Source organism: Egretta garzetta, unplaced genomic scaffold (genome assembly GCF_000687185.1).
Source record: "Egretta garzetta isolate BGI_Z169 unplaced genomic scaffold, ASM68718v1 scaffold74, whole genome shotgun sequence".
Classification (NCBI taxonomy): Eukaryota; Metazoa; Chordata; class Aves; order Pelecaniformes; family Ardeidae; genus Egretta; species Egretta garzetta.
The window spans coordinates 1,335,367-1,341,366 of NW_009259427.1; positions in this window are offsets into that span (position 1 = coordinate 1,335,367).

The window sequence follows — 6,000 nt, forward strand, 5'->3', positions numbered from 1 at the left end:
CTCTATTCAGTGTGCAGCAGCCTGAATGGAAAAAGGAGAGAGATTACCAGATTATTATACTTTAATTGAGCCCACTGCCAACTACACAATCAATGCACTGGAGTGGAAACCATTCCTGACCTGGCCCTCCCACGCATTCATCATTAGGAGATACACAAGGCAGAGCTGAGATACAAACCACTGCAAATCACCCACAACCGGTTGCCACTTCACCCACTGCTGCTTTCAGTTCCTGAGCCTCAGAAAAGATGAACACTAAGAATACGTGGCTGTTTTCATATACGTCTTTGTATCTCTCGGTCCTTCTTTATAGGAGTAAACTCAGCAGCTTCAGAAGACATCTTTCAGTCATTTAGTTTAAAGGAGTGCAAAAGCTCAGGTGGATAATCTTCATCTTAAGGTCATTGGTTTGAGTTTACCCTGACTGAAGCCACTCAAGTCAGCCAATATCGTAACAAGCCAGGCAAAGCAGCTGGGCTGTTAAAAGTTTAGCTAACACTAGTTTTCTAACACTAGATCAACTCTTTTTTTTTTTTTTTCTTAATTTTTATTATTTCCTTATTGCTGTTGTTTTATTATTTTTTATTAGATCATAAAATCATTGCAGTTCTATCTACCGTGTACACGCACACAGGAGAAAACAGTTTCCACTCTGTAGCTCTTACTGCCTAAGGAATCATTTTGGAAAACTTTCTCCCAGCTCCTGAACCTATCTTTTCCTCTTTAATGCACAGATTTCTTTCTTCATTCTCTTAGGGAATTTCTGCTTTCTCTGTTTTTTTAACATGCACATCAGCTTCTTGCTGTCAATAGCCAGGTAAAAGAGGCACAAAGGAGACACTGTATGTTCTAGATCATTGCTTCAGGGTCGATGATGCTTTCTAGGATATTTCTTTTCAAAGCAACAGGGTTCTGTGGGGATCGCAGACAAAAAGAATGGTGGTGTCAGCATTTGCTCAAACCCAGCCTTGATCAGTCAAATGTTGGGCCTATCTCTATAACGCGTGTCTCAGAAATAAAGTGCACGTCATTCTGGTTTAGGAAATAATAAAGGGGAAAATCTTATGTAGTTGTCAAGACGTAGCTGTAAACCTTTATTCCCAGGACAAAATACAGGCTCCTGTAATTTCCAAAGTCCATATCGTATTCAGATGAGGAGAAAAGCAATATATCTAATAAACCCTGCACCCTGCAAATAAAATTTGGAACTATCTGCCAGCAGTGGAACATAAATGCAAGAAATAATTAAAAAAAAAAAAAAAAGCATGCTTATTCAAGTACCATCCCTAAATCCAAAGGGCACAAGCAGGTGCTGTAGTTTACACCTCAGCCAGACGGTGTCCCTACGAGACAGCGAGGTGCTCAGGTTTGAGCGAGCTGGAAAAGGTTGCAGGGTAAAAAGGGCATGAAAATATCACCGTGCCCTACAGTAGTTAGAATTTCCTTTTGAATAAGGACATTACTGAAATACCGATCAGGCAGCCGCCTGCAGAGGGATCAAGACAAGCATTACTTAAAATAGCTATGGGAGCCTTCAGCCCAAGGTTTTTCCTCCCGTATATTTTTTAGGAAACATTGTTTTCTGACACCGGTGATTGGGGAGCACGTTAGCGGCGGCAGCGAGGGATGGGAAACAAGATCTGCCACGTGGTCTTCTGCACTTCCAGTGCTGAGAGCTCAAAACGTCCTTCCTCTGTGTCTGGGCTTGCACGGCGGCGAAGTTTTATAAATACATTATTAAAAACAGTCTTTGCCAGCTGCTAACCCACACGAGGCCAGGATAAAAGGAGCAGAGCACCAGCTGGTGTCAGTCAGCAGAACGGCGGCAGGATGGACCGACGCTGGCTTGACAGGCAGCAGAGGCGGCGTGACGGGGAGCTTGGTGGACGTGGCTCACTTGGTACAGGCCTACATGCCCAGGTCTGAGAGCTGCGTCTCTAAGGCATCATTCCTCTCCAGTCTTTGCCAAAACACTTCAAGAGCTCATTGCTGCATTATGAATGCTGAAAGGTGTCTCAGAACAGTCATTTAGGCTAAAAATAGTGGGGGAAAAACACCGAACCAAATCAGAACAGCTGCTTAAAATCTATAATCATAAACTGTGGTGGCTTTAATATACATTTGTGGTTCAATATTATTCTTGCATTCAGGCCAAAATACATAATTTTATCCATTTTTATAGCATGAAGAATTGAACCAAGCCTCTTAACTTGCAACTATTTTATGTACGGGTATACCAGTGAGAGAAAATTGCCCCATTCACATCAACAGGACTCATACCATGGCAAGGAAGTCTTCAGGGGTATTAGAGGAAAGGTTGGAGATAAAGCATTTTTAGTGATGGCTTTTCCACACTGGTTTCTTTCCCACCTCAGTCTGTCACTGTGAGACTGAGCCCAGTCTAAGATTACAGCAGCTGATCCACATTTATTTCCGCTTTCAGGAGAAAGGGTCAAAAAGGAACCAAAAGTGGGACAGTTTAGGCTTCAGAGTGATCCAAGAATAAGAAATTCAGTTTAGTTTACACTATTTCCAAATGGCCAATATGGATTTTTTTATTACTATTATTTTTAGTTCAGCCTATCATATGGGAATAATTTTCCTCAAAGTGGCCTAAGTCAATGTACATCCTTTCAAAATACCTCCTTTTTTCTTTTTATCTCCCAAACATCACTTTGTAACTCCCTTGTGACACATTTTAGTTGTATTAAGTGATATTGCAAAAAGAACTGACAAAACCTATCACGTCCGAGTTTATTACCCAACCGCGGACTCTGTGTCTGAGGCCCTGTTTTTAATAGTTCAGTGGGAAAAGAAGAGGTGAATAATTCTGGCTACATGCAAACATGATGTGGGAATGGCATCCAGGCTGAAAAGTATGCTGGTAAATATTAAAGTGAGCTCTCTACACTTAAAATACAGGCATGGTACTAAGCTATTCATACTGCCTCACAGCTGAACAAACAATATGCAGAAGATAGACACGAGCTCTATATAACCTTGGGCTTCAGTATGGCTTTTTCGGGGAGGGTGGTATAGAGTGTTAGGTCAGTGAGCACCCATGGTAAGGCCTCTCTACTTTTGAACAATAAGTAAACACGCTTTGGGAAATGTACGCTTATAAAAAGCAGCATTAAAAAAAAAAAGTTGAAGGACAACCAGGCCTTCTCATCTCAAATGTATTTTAATATTTTGCGCACTGTTGGGCTCCCTTTGCACTCCTGCATTTTAAGGGATGCTGCTTTGTCTTCCTAAGCTTTATCCTGAGCTTTATCCCTTGAGGCTGGGAACAGAGCTAGGGCTCTGCTTTCCAAAGAATCACATCTATATCCAGAACGGAACCGCATAGCTGGGCTGCATTTTATCATGGGTTTTATTCCTGATTGAACCAAAGCCAAAGAATAAACTGACATCAGTGTATTTAGGAAATTAAAGCCCTGTCCATTGCAAATAAGACAATGGTGTTTTCTATCCTGCTCTCTCTGTCTTTGTCCTGCCAGAGCCTGATCCTGAAGGGGCAGACAGTGATTTTGTTCTAACCCTGCTTCTCAGATAATGCTGTTGCTTCATTGTAATTCAGGGGACAAGGAGGAAACAGAAGCAAAACTGTTTGTTTAGAAATGACATCTTGAAAAAACAAAGGGAAAAGAAAGGGCATATGCAAAGAATGTGGCAGAGAAGAAAACTTCACAGCATTTCTAGGAGAAGCAATTTAAGCACAAGCACTGGATATTCCCTATCTCAGCCTCTCCCGAGACTGCTCTTCTGTCCTGGTTTGAGAGATGTCGCCAAGAGCAAAAACCACATGAGTTAGAGGTGGAAAAAACCAGAACACTTTCTGTGATCTCTTTCATCCTTCAAAGGAGCAATTCAGTCGCAAATATTCATGAAACAAAACACAACAGAACTGGAGTCAATAGTAAGATGAGCATTTCAGTAGCGCGACTTAATAAAACTGCTTCTACCTCATGCGAGCGGAAGTGCAAAGACCCTACAGGGAGGGTACAAAATCAGTGATTCAAGGCTGAATGTAAAAAGCATGTCCAGTTATGGACTTTAGTCTGCTCATTAATATATCTGAGCTTTTACTTACGTTTTACTAAATTATACCGCTGAACTGCTCATCTTACTGTTAAATTCAAGGGGGGCTGAAACTATTATTGTGCTTAATTTCATCCACTTCTCTGCTGCCACTGAACATCACCGTATGCCATATAAATGTTCTAACTATGCTGGCATTCATAATGTGATTTTAAATGTCTTTGGTATGCTCCTCTGAAGAAGAGGTTAGCCTGAGGTGGAAAAGACAGTGTCCAATTATACAGCTTTTCACACACACACACAAAAAAAGAACACCAAAAAAAACCCCAGAACACTAATACATCTGACATCTTGGTAGAGTCAGCTTGTTGATCGTGCCTCTTCCAACTACTGAACTAAGCAATTTAATTATCTAAATTATTGCTGATATGAGCAGGAAGCCAACCGTATAAAAGAGAGATGGGACATTCTTTCCCCTGATCATCCCATGCGGTCATATATCTTTGTTCCATGCTTTTTAAAAAAATCATCCAATGGCATTTCTGGAAGATATGCATCTTCCCAGGCCTAATCCAAAGCCAACTGTAGTTAATGAAAAGAGGGCCATTGATTTCAGTGGGCATTATTTCAAAACCCATGTGAATAATAGAGCAGAAAATTCTCCGCTAACACCAGAGTTGTTCCTGAGGTACTTTGTTCAACTACAACTGATCCAAAGTCTGCTGAAATCAAGGAGGAGACTGTCAGCACCTCCATAGCATGTTGGATGGGGACATTCACGTACCCTGCTATCGAACAGCTCTCCAGCATCTGCTCTAAGTGCCAGTAAGGCTGCAGGGGCTGAGAAATTTCTTCTCTTCTTTTGCAGTATCACATCTCAAAAGCAACTTCTACCCCAATCCCTAAAAAACCAATCAGACGCAGAGAGATGGTTGGCATGAATGCTAGCCAAAGCGATCTGTCAGCTTTATAGGAGGTGAAATAGGATGGTGGGAAAGATCAGCAGACCATTCAAACCCATCAATTTTTTTGCCTTAGCTGAACTCTATTACTGCCCTGAAGTACTTGGTGCTGGAACTACCAGGGCCCATGAATGATTAATATGGCTGCAATTGGAAATAAGTTTGATTGTGCAAGAAATAAAGTCCATACTGAACACTTTGGAGGGAAAAAATAATAAATAGCTGTTTCCTAAGTGACAGATATCTGTCCAGGAGACAGAACAAGACAGGAATCAAATGGGAAAAATTATCATACAGAGGAGCATAACCAAGAGTCTTAGAAGGCCATAAAGTGTATTCCAAGGGGTCTGGATTAATTCAGCATGGGCATTTCCTAATTTCTGCAAGCTCCACTTTGCAGCCTTAGAAACATTCTTCTAACCTCTGTGGTGTTGCACGTTCATGCACAAGGAAACCTGAGAGAAGGTCAGAATTAGAATTCAGCCACTCCTGACTCCTTAACCTATGCTTGGATCATGCATCCCTCAAACTGACCCCTTTGTAAACGCATCTACCACAGACATTTTAAAACAAGCCCTTACTGGTTGCCTGCCAAATCACTGCAATTCTAAAATACCCTAAGTGCTAGACAAGGACTTCGCAATATATTTTTGCCTGCTGCAGCCACGCAGTGTCTGCAGTCTAAAACCTTGATGCAATACCCCCAAGTGTAACTTTCCAGTGAATTGTCCAGAGGAATTAACTCCAGATTTAAATTGTACTCTTGCATGTCAAGCTTAGAAATCTTTCTACTGATTGGCTAAGAAAACCCAAACCCAACCTGCAATAAGAAGTCCCTATGATAGAATCTCCCAAATCCTACAGTCTGTGGTTAGAGTACTACCAAATCCACACCGCCATTGCCAAATTAATTTTGTTACCTCTCCTATAAATAGGCTGCACTCACATGGTGGGACCAGTGGCATGCTGTGTCTACATCCCAGCTCCCTGATGGGAC